A 12,054-nucleotide genomic window follows, 5' to 3' on the forward strand; every position below is an offset into this window, starting at 1 on the left:
ACTCCTTCTTGCGCAACTGTATTATAGAAAAGGAGTACAGCAATAACTCCAAAACCATTGCTGAGCTGAAAACAGTCATTCAGGAGGTCATAGTCAGCATCGGTGTTCCGACACTTCAGCGGGTCATGCAGAATTTTGCTATTCGTCTGCACCACATCTTCGTCAACGATGGCAGGCATATCGATCATGCCACAGCCGAAATCCGAATATCTATAGTCACGTTTACATGTTGAATAAAGTGCGTGCACGGCATAGTTTGCAATTAATTTACTTTTTTTCATATAATTAAAAAATTGTTACCCTGTATACAGGGTAAGTCACTAACTATTACCATCAAGAATTCGACGCGCAGGTCGCCGAAGTGGCGTCAAATCGAAAGACTTGCACCAGGCGAACGGTCTACCCGACGGGAGGCCCTAGCCACACGACATTTCCATTTATACCATCAAGAATAACTCCGAAAGTATGATAGGAGCTGGAAGTTTGGAGGGACCAAAGATGCATGGGATGCAACGGGGGCCTTAATATGACGTACGTTTTTTGTTGCTAGGTGGGGTCGTTTCAGAGATATGATGGTCAACTTTTTTTTTTTAGTGGAATGGTATAGTTTTGGTATTCATTTTTGGATAGCGGCTATCGAGACAAATCAAATAATGCGTAACAGTAAGGTCTTTGGAGGTCATGGAAGGCCACAAATGTCCATTTACAGAAGGTGTTCGAAATGATAACCACTGACATCAGAGCAGTGCTGCAATCTTCTTATCGTGGGTTGAATGGTATTCGTTACCACTTGTCGAAGTACATGCTCTGACAATTCTCTCTCGCATATCTTCAGGTGCAGTTGGAACGTCTTTAAAAACAATGTCTTTTAGGAATCACCACAAGAAAAAATCCAGAAGCGTCAAGTCTGGCGAACGAGCCAGCCATAACACATCTCCTCCGCGTCCAATCCAACGATTTGGGAATTGTTTCTGCAACTCATTTCTAACCATCAGCGAAAAATATGCCGGACACACATCGTGTTGATACCACATTCTGTTCCTTGTTCGTAAAGCTATTTCTTCCAATATCAGACGTAACGTTTCTTGCAGGAATGTGGTGTACTTCCTACCATTAAGATTTCCTTCGGTGAAATTGGGACCTATAATTCTGTCTTCCAGAATCCCACATCATACATTCATTGACCACGGCTTTTGGTGTGCAACTTGGGCAGCCAACATGGATTTTCAGTTGTCCAATAATGCATGTTATGCAAATTAACATTTCCATGGTTCGTGAATGTAGCCTCGTCAGTGAATAAAATCAAATTAATAAATCTGTCATCCCTCTGATTCTGACGTTGCGCCCATCGGCAGAATTCAATGCGACACATACAATCCGTACCAGTTAATTCTTGGTGGATACTGATATGGTAAGGATGATATTTATGGCGATGTAGAACACGAACAACACTACTCTGGCTCATGCCAGATTCCCTTGCGATTTGACGTGAACTAACACAAGCATCTCGAACTACAGTGGCAAGAATACCAATTTCCGTTTCCTCGTTAGTAACTTTCTTTTGCCTTATATGTTTCCGATGCGTTAAAGAATCAGTTCTCAATTTATCATATATATATATATATTTGTATGTACGACGTGTAGGGTGAGTACGATGACGGTATCTTTCAGTGTATAAGTCTCTGGCTTTCACTGAATTTCGTTGGCATTCTCCGTAAATAAGAAGCATATCGACTTTTTCTTCGAAGTAATATATCTTTCTAATTTGCTTAATACGACGATACTAGTCTGGTCGTTGCTATTAGTGTTTATTGCGAAACTGTCGAATGGTGTTTACATGTAATGACACGTTAGATGGATACGCCGTATTCGGCGAATGTTTACTATTTTCACGATATACGAGAGAGAATTGTCAGAGCTTATGATTTGATAAGTGCCGAAGTGATAAGGAATACCACTCAATCTATGATAAGAAGATTTCAGCACTGCATTGATACCTCTGGTCATCACTTCGAACACCTTCTGTAAATGGACATCCATGCCACCTTTTTTACTTTTGTTGACCGTCAAAGACCTTACTGTTACACATCGTTGGATTCGTCTCGATAGCCGTTATCAGAAAATAAGTACCAAATGATAGCATCCATTTTAAAAAAAAGTTGACCTTCATATCTCCGACGCGACCCCATCTAGCAACAAAAAAACCAACGTCATATTATGGCCCCCGTTTCCACGTGCAGCATTTATCCCACAAACTTTTCAGCTACCATCATACGTTCGGAGTTATTCTAGGTGGCAATGGTTCGCGGCTCGTCCTGTATAACACAAGGTTCAAACATGCCATTAAGAACATACAATAACGTTTAACCTAAGACACACATACACATATCGTCGGGCACCGCAACTGGGTTTACAAGAATCGTAGAAACAACCCTGCACAGTGGCGCTAGCTTATGAGAAAATCCAACAACACCCAGCTTCAATCAACACCTTAAGCATACAGGGGACAGACAACACAATACTCATTAACCCAACAAGGTAACGTACAATCAAGCTTAAACGGGTTACAGAATTACAAAACTTATCTCTATGACACAGTTAGACCACATGACAGGTTTGCCATCCCTTTTCAATTCATTTACAATTGTAATACAATCAGAGCACCTTACAGCCTCGCCACACCTCCACTACGCAAGTGCTGCTGTACTTATATAGGTTCAACACGGATCCATTTTTTTTCACACTACAGATACTTGTCACATATTGATACCAACGGCCATGCAGTTACAAGCACACTCACTGGCGCAAGACTCTCTTATGCCCTGCTTTAAAACTGCCGAAAAGCAAACTCTCTCACGCAATTCCTCTCCTGATACTAGCTACCGTCTCTTCTGGACGTATGAAGGAAACACTGTCTGCCGCCCCAGCCAAACGATGTCCACATGACAGCTGGCCACACCTGTGTTTACCGTTGCAGGCGCACCGCTCTGCTGCCTCTACCGAGCTCTCCAACTCCTTACCCAAATCAGCGCCTCGTTTTTTACTCGAATTACATAACCTTTGCGTAGATATCTGATGCCACACACCTACCAACAAACTGTCAGATCCCTCATGAGGAGAATCAGTATATTTCACTCCAAAGATGGACAAACAAGCGTTTTGCTTACGAACCTAGTCGCGAAATTTTTTTTAAATCTCCTCCCATATTTTAACACGACCCACACTTCGCGCCCTAAGGGACTGCCTAGTTCCCCTGCACAGTAGAGTCGTTCCAGCATACGAGTGGATTTATACTCACCTGTGACACTTTTCGCACAGTGGTATATGTGTGTGCCTCGCGCTCTCTTTAGTGCACGAAGCTTCCAGTTCCTCAGGCGGCGCAGCTTTGCATTATTGCGCGCTGGCGGTCTGCAATTTGCATGCAAGTAGAGGCGGCAGCGGCGAGTAGCAGTCGCAATAACCGCGGAATGCGAGTTCGATATATCGAGCGGCCGGAGGCGGTACGGAGCAGGAGCACGCGGCAATGGCGCAATAATGGCGACCGTGCCCGGACCCGACTGCGCCACCGGCTCTGGGACAGCAAGAGAGGCGGAGGGGGAGTGGGACAGGGCTGAGGAGCTGCGCGGGTGGTACCGGCAACCCGGCAACAGAGCGGCTGAGGGATAAACCCCTAGCCGGCGTTGCACTGTGTGTCTCCCGTACAGTGAGCTTTCCTGCATGTTTACTAACACCCACAGGGAAGTGCTTTCTGCAACACATATCCTTCCACCACACGTGCCGATCCTATATTTACATTACGTGTACTGTGAGCTAACTTTGCAAAACAGAGACATAACTTGTAGGAATATCGTGGTGGCTGCTTCTGTAAGTGGTCTACTGTTCTAGTAAGTAAACTATCATACTCAACAGTATACTTAGACCTTGATTAAATAAAACTATATTTTACAATGAAATAAACTCATGACTCAATAATCAATGCAGACTGACTTCGAGAATAGGAAAACGAATGGCCACAGTCATGAGCGTCGGCCCATACCAATGTTTTTTTTAATGGCATTTTCAATGTTTTGACATCACTGAGCGAATACATCCAAACTTAACGAATAACATATAATAAAAGTGCTTCTGCAGCAAGAATTAGTGGTTTGCAGGATTTACTAACATGTCAGTAAATCAAATTATTTGCTAAAAAGGCAATATTCCATGTTTGAATGAATCGTGCTGGTACGTCTACGAGGATGAAGGCGCGAGGTAGATAAGTACGAATATGCTCGGTTTTGCTGTGAGTTTGTTGAAGGTGTGGCCAGCAGGCAGAAGGCTAACAATCAAACGGCATGCGATAATTTCCAAAGGGAAAAATGATTTTCCAAGTGGTTGCCTTAGGGCACGCATGCAGATGAATTTCTATTGCTTGAAGAACTTTACAGCCAGGAATGTTTTGAAATCACTCATATGGCTGTCCTAACCCTTAGATACCGAATATTTCACTAACATTGCACGAAAATAAAAGGTTTCCTTGGAAAAAGTGTCATTGGAGAAACCAGGACTGATGTATCTCCATACCCCGAAACTGATGTCCAGTTTTTGCAAGCAGAACTTGAACTCTTTCATCTACTATACAACGTAAATGTCTGAAACACACAAAAGACAGTCCGGTTTCTATGAAAAAAGGGGTAAAAGAATTATTAACTAATGTTGAAGCTTTTGTAGTGTATGAAGTAGAACGCAGTTTGACTGCTCTACAACGACTGAGGAGCTATCTGCATTTGACAGTGATACAGCAGAGGCTCAATCACGAAACAGTAGGCAGTGTATAAAAATTTCTGTTGGGTCAATTTTGCTAGAATACTTATAACCAATTTTGACACATAAAAGAAGAAGGTATTGGGATCAGTGTAGGACGAAATTTATAAGATTATTTTACATGATGCTCTTGATGTAGTACTTATTTACAGTTTTTCAACTACTTACATTGATATTCTTACTTTTCATAGTTTTTCATTTTGTCCTTTTAAATGTATTTTTAATGTTAGAAAAATAAACTAAAGGAAATCAGGTATCTAATACTCTAATTGTTTACATTTCCGATTAAAATCAAGAGGAATTTAATTTGAAAATCTGTTTAATTTGAAATAGTTTCCAGTGTTGTTTAGGACATAATACATAATAATTGTACACACACTGTAGATAAAATTAAGTTTTAACATTATATGACTTTTTTATACTCAGTAACCGTAAAATACGTTTTAATCGAGGTATAAATGGGCAAGATGTAGGACGTTTAAGTGTCATTGAAATATGTGGTCTGAGGAATACAGAATACTCCAAAAAGTGGTTTTATGGGCCAATTTTTTCAAGGGGATCTCCCGTTTAGACCCCCTTCTGATGTATACCTTACTTAATGAGTCACCCCCCCCCCTCCCCACAATTTAGTGCTGTCGGCGCCTTGGGGCACAGCAATATCCTTTCGCAATAACTCACCCATTTGTAATTTTGACTTTAACGTAAAATACTTTGAAAATAAACCATGGATTATATGGTATACAAATGTTTCCATTACTGCTGTATACAAGTCAATGGTACTGTGATTCTCGACTATAATCACAATGCTTTAACATGAAAATGGTTAATTTCTGACGTCACTGCACTAGATGATTTGAATAATGACGTGTCTCATAAGACTAAATTTGTTTCAATTATTACAAAATGCTGAAGAGGCTAGTACCGTGCTCTATGCAAATTATTTCACAGAGACATGAATATACACACGATGTAGAGAAAATCTGCCACTGCAGTTCTGCATTTAGGAACCAGAAACAGAACGTACCTTTACACCCGAAATATATGCATTCGAAGAGCGGCATATTTATTACTACTAACAGCAGAAAGCGGTACATTATCTCAGTTACTTCATTATCTGAACTAATTGTTCCCATCCAATAGACAAGAAGCGAATGGTTGCAACAGGTGTGCGCAAGATGACACCTGAGATGGGTGTACCATAGATTCGATTAAATATACAGTAAATGATGTAGAAAAAGCAAAAATAAGTAACAGCAAAGTTACATGATGTGTATGTACTGTCTTCAGATCAAACAACAGTGAATTCAAGCCATATGGGATTTACAGTAAACGTGAGATCAACTCGAAATTCTACCAATCACAAATCAAGTTTTGTATACTCGATTTCCATCAACGCATAGAACAGTCGAAACTTCAGGAGAAATGACAAAATTGAGTGCATGATAGTTCTGACTGACTGGCTACGACACGACCCACTAACCGCCTTCCAACTAGTGTAAAACGCGATAACCTTGAGCCACTGTAATACCTCGGGCTAAAAATATCGGTTCATGTCCATAATTCATCGCAGTAAGTGAGGCAAAATGATGGCACAGTAAGACGTACCATATGAATATCACACGAATGAATTGATTTAAAACCCTCCTTATTAGCAATAACCAACTGAAACGATATCACGAAATCTACAACCGAGCGAGATGGCGTAGATGTTTGCACGCTGGACTCCCATTCGGAAGTACGATGATACAAATCACCGTTCAGTCATTCGGATTTAGGTTTCCGCGCTGCAGGAAAATGGCGGGTGGTTCCTATGAAAAGGATGCGAACGATTTCCTTCCCCTTCCTTTCGTGATCCGAGCTTGCGCTAAACCTCTAATGAGTTTATATCGACGGTACGTTAAATTTTAATGATCCTTTATAAATCTCCGGTTTTCTGCCACCACCTCTGTGAAATGGTAGGAGCGGAAGGGGAGCGGTAGGGTTTCAAGCCACTTTACACACATACCTTAAAACAAATTTATTTTTAGCCTCTTCAAAACCTTAACCACTAGAACACAGATGGTCAGTTCAGAAAACTGTAAACTAACTCTGATAACCAGCGTTAAAGAACATTATTAACTTTACGATTGTGACTGCTGACTATAAAATAATGTTAACAATAAACCACAAGTACAAAGAAGTCCAAGAATCTTCAATTATGACCTTTCCTCCCTAAAACAAATAATTACAACTCATAATTTCACAAATGGCTGACTTGAGAAATCACTAAAGACAATCAATTCAACAACAGATACAGTGCTTGCAAATCCATTGACAACCAAGGGATAAACAACAGTACTTCACTAGTAGAGGGGGGAGGGGGCTAATCGCCACAATTTTGGTATTAGTCTTACAAATGGTTGGTCCTCAAGTGAACTTGTTGGCCTTTCTCTTATAATAGTTCACGTCTTGTCCCTTCTGGTTAAAATAACTTATGATACATGTAACATAAACTTGTTAGCACTAGGCGCGGACGAGAAATCACATACCTTAATTAATATCCTTAACAACGGCAACAAACATAACATATGTAACCACACACACACACACACACACACACACAAACACACACACACAGAGAGAGAGAGAGAGAGAGAGAGAGAGAGAGAGAGAGAGAGAATATTCAATGAAAAGCAATTACAAGTATTAGAATTATCCCTGGGCATTAAACGACAGAAACCCATTTAATTTGAACCTTTTAAGTTAGCCATATTTGAATTAAGCCGCTGGATGATTGCTACCTCTCATACCCAATAAACAACCCAACAATTTGAATCACTTCCAGACACTTCATCTAAGAAGTAACTATTTGATCGATGCAGACTAGAGCCTTTGAAACAATTTCGGATCAACAGCAGCGCAAACAATTTAACCCAATTACTCGTATTCCAGACGCACTCAGGAAGTCAACAGCTAGATCACAAACAACTCCTCGGTTCACGAGAAGCAACAGAGTCAGCCCACTTAATCGCACTAGAATTATAAACAGTTCAGTGATCATACAACCAGATAATCTTTACATAATGGTTGAGTGAAAGGAACTCCCCTTAAGGTGCAAAATATCTAAAGTGCGGTGAAACAACAACACCAGCACCTGACTGTTCTTCGAATATGAACACCGTATTAAATTGCAGCCCACAGAAGTTAACATGTTTCTTAACGGGCGAAAGAAGCTTGAGTAGTACGACGTGGGCAAATTATTAATATCAAAGCACTTACGCCAACCAGCTGCGCTCAGTAGAGTGATGCGGCCACAGAATAGTATATAATAGCGAACCGTAGTCGTACTGTTACTGTAAACAGCCTGTGGGACACACTAATGCTTTAAACAGCCTTTTAGTCACTGAACCGACCAGACCACCGGTGCCTGTGAACACCGTAGCGTTCGCGCGGTTCCTTTCTTGGATATTGGTGTGACTTGTGCTACTTCCTAGTCTTTAGGAATAGACCTTTCGTCAAGTGAGCGGTTGTATATGATTGCTAAGAAAGAAGCTATTGTATCTGCATATTCTGGAAGGAACCTGATTGGTATACCATCTGGACGGGAAGACTTGCCTTTCTTAAGTGATTTGAGTTGTTTCGCAACACCTAAGATATCTAATTTTATGTCACTCATGCTAACAGCTGTTCTGGTTTCGAATTCTGGAATATTTACTTCGTCTTCTTTCGTAAAAGAATTACGGAAAACTGTATTTACGAGGCGTGTTTTTTAAGTAAGTACCGTTTTGAAATTAAAAAAAAGATGTGCTAAGATACCTCAATAATTTCATTTTTACATGAAAGTCTGTATCTTAATCTACGCAATGACGTCAATACAGTCTGATTCTTCCTTGTTTACGTTGTGTACTGAGTGTTTAAGATGCCTCCGGTAATCGTGAGTGCAAAAGGCCTAAAAGCGATCGATATTCATAGTGAGATCTGTGCAGTTTACGGAGAAAACATTATGAGTAATGGAATGGTAGGAAAGTGGGTGACCGCATTTAAAGATGACCGCACAAATGTGCATAATGAACAATGGAGTGGATGTCCCTCGGTCGTTAATGAAAATTTGGTGCAGAAAGTGGACAATAAGGTAAGAGATAACAGACGCTTTACGATTTCCTTCTTGCGGGGTGACTTTCCTAATGTTTCTAGGAGTGTTTTGTGTCGCACTGTGATAGAGCTCTTGAATTACCGAAAACTGAGAGCACGTTGTGTACCGAAAGTGTTGAAGGATGTGCACAAAAAAAAAAATGGTTCAAATGGCTCTGAGCACTATGGGACTCAACATCTTAGGTCATAAGTCCCCTAGAACTTAGAACTACTTAAACCTAACTAACCTAAGGACATCACACACACCCATGCCCGAGGCAGGATTCGAACCTGCGACCGTAGCAGTCCCGCGGTTCCGGACTGCAGCGCCAGAACCGCTAGACCACCGCGGCCGGCTTGTGCACTAAACCAAACGTTTAGACAGTGCATTGACTTTCCTTGAGCAGTACCACAACGACGGTGCTGATTTCTTAAGCCAAATTGTTAAGGGCGATGAAACATGGGTGGCCTACGTCACACCACAATCAAAGCAACAGTCCATGGAAGTTGAGCAAGGGCATCGTTTTGCTGCAAGACAATGCCCGTTGGAATGTGGCCAATCAGACCAAAGATCTCATCACATCTTTTCGATGGGAAACTCTAGATCATCCTCCGTACAGCCCCGATCTATCGTCGAGTGACTACCCTCTGTTCCTGCACTTGAAGAAACACCTGGGCGGTCAGCGTCTTCAAGACGAAGACGAAGTCAAAACAGTGGTGATGCAGAAGTTAACAAGTCAGACAGCAGACTTCTATAAGGAGGGTATTCAAAAACTGGTACAACGTTATGATATATGCCTCAATATTGACGGAAATTATGTAGAAAAGTACATTAAAGTACAGGCTTTCATGTAAAATTAAATTACTGAGATATCTTAGCACATATTTTTTTTAATTTCAAAACGGTACTTACTTAAAAAACACGCCTCGTAGTAACTCCGCTTTAGTGGCATCATCATCGGTAACATTTCAATAGCTATCGCTCAGTGACGGTATTGACTGTTTCTTGCCACTGGTGTACTTTACATACGACCAGAATCTGAGTTTTCTACCATAGTTTGAGACAATGTTTCATTGTAGAAATTATTAAAAGCATCTCGCATCTACGTATGCACTAACTTTCGGACGAACTCGTACTCAGCAACCACGCCGGCTCCGCAAAGTCACATCGGACAACACGCACCTGACTGCATCGTCCACTCGCTCGCCCACTCTGCCAGCAGCCACGTGACCTTCCAGCTCGCAGTGTATCCTCGCATCACAGCGGAACCAAACTTACAGAGCTTGAGAGCGACCGATACGCTGCGGGGGCTTAAACAGTCTTCCAGTCAAAGACCCTCAGACCAGCGTCTCAAATCGGGAGATTAAATCACGGGCGACCATCGCTAACCAGAGAGGCATTACTATGGCAGCGAAGCCAGCGCGCAAGGCTCTCTCTCAACAGCCGCAGCTCCTCGTTCGCCGACGTGGAACAAGTGTCACTCAAAAGCCTGAGCCAAACTAACTGTCGCAAACTCTTTCATTGTTTGGAAGCGGGTGGAGGTAACCAAAGGTAAACACACTGTGCTGGCGTACGACGCCGCCAGCACACCGGTCGGCACTGGGAAAGATTGTACAGCAGGCGCCGAACTAGGCGCGTCTATGACAAGAAAAGACAAAGACACGCCTCAAGGCTAGGCGCCGATAACGCCCCCTGAGCAGCGTGCATGTAGGCCGCCGCCGGAGACCGAGCTGGCTTAATCTCTCAAATTTAGTACCTCAGGAGGTCGCATCGGGAATCATTTCGTTTTGCACCGCAATACGTCGCACTGTGCTCTCTTCTTCCACAGTTGAGCCGTGCTGCTGTAGGTTTCCGTCCTCTGCTGGAGGCCAGACTGTATCGTTTAGTTGACATGGCTGCGGTTGTTTGTATTCTTCTTGTGTTGACTGGCGCCACTTGGTTTCGCAAGCGTTGCCTGTCCGCTGCTGGCAGCAGCGGCGTTATCGATATGTAGTGTGGCCCTATCTTTGGGGTGACGTCGTTGTTCTTCCAGGTCGTGTGAGTGAGCAGTTCGGTTGGGGACTCCTGAGGAGCCAAGAGGGCAGTGCGAGAACACGCCAGGACCGCTGGCGGCACGCATGCACTGCCAGATGGAAGGGCTGTGGTCGCGAGGGTACACAACCTAGTCGTCAACCGGATCCAACAAGCTTTAAGTTAAGTGGATTTTAATCCTAGCAGTGAAACCTCCACCACTGTGACATCTCGCGATTTTCCAGTGACTTGGGTTCGTGTTGCTGCTCGCAGTGTCGCCGAGACGAAGAGCAGCGAGGCGACTGCTTGGTGAAGGCGGATCTAATTAGTTTTCCTCGACTTCATGTTACTAATTGCTGAATTCTATGTGTTACTATTTGTTAAGTTCAACCAGTGATATTTTTCCTGCCTGGTGGCCTCTAACGCCTCTGTGACCTGCCCTGGAGGTTAGTGTATGTAACGTCAGTGTATGTTTCCTCGCCTTGCCGCTGGTGTCCGGTAAAGCGGGTAGTTTTCACAGTTTCCTTGATTTTTAGGTCGGTTGGTGTTTCTTCTACTCTGACAGTAGTGGTTTCTTTCTCCTTTCAGACGCTCTAAACACAGCATTCTAAGGACGTAGTGCTGACCTCTAGTTCCGGCTTTGACATGGTGTTCTATCGTGGTTATCGGACGTTAGGTAGGTTCAGCAGATTATCATTAGTCATTCGTTAGACTGCCACTAGTCTGAGTTACCATCTTGTGAAGTGAATGCAACTTTTGGCCGGTCGAGGTGGTCTAGCGGTTCTAGGCGCTCAGTCCGGAGCCCCGCGACTGCTACGGTCGCAGGTTCGAATCCTGCCTCGGGCATGGATGTGTGTGATGTCCTTAGGTTAGTTAGGTTTAAGTAGTTCTAGGTTCTAGGGGACTGATGACCATAGATGTTAAGTCCCATAGTGCTCAGAGCCATTTGAACCATTTGCAACTTTTGGCTGCCCTTCTCATCGCTCGCAAAAGTGTTTTGGCCTGACCTACTCAGAGGTCGATTCATGGAGCACCGTCTGTGACTAGCCCTTGTGCTTTATTATTGTGTTATTATTTTACTATAGGATTACCAAGTTACCATCATTTGTCTCACCTGTTTGGTGATCACT

At 42.8% G+C, this 12,054-nt stretch overlaps 1 long non-coding RNA gene across 2 annotated transcripts in view; it reads left to right on the forward strand.

Annotated features, from left to right (window-relative positions):
- Positions 1-11,105: 11,105 nt before the first annotated feature.
- The window catches only part of LOC124777206, a 49,640-nt gene continuing 48,691 nt past the window's right edge, over positions 11,106-12,054 (forward strand). For both annotated transcript variants that reach the window (XR_007015696.1, XR_007015695.1), the window contains exon 1: positions 11,106-11,600. This is a non-coding gene — a long non-coding RNA (uncharacterized LOC124777206). The remainder of the gene's footprint in view (positions 11,601-12,054) is intronic.

Source organism: Schistocerca piceifrons, chromosome 2 (genome assembly GCF_021461385.2).
Source record: "Schistocerca piceifrons isolate TAMUIC-IGC-003096 chromosome 2, iqSchPice1.1, whole genome shotgun sequence".
Taxonomy (NCBI): Eukaryota; Metazoa; Arthropoda; class Insecta; order Orthoptera; family Acrididae; genus Schistocerca; species Schistocerca piceifrons.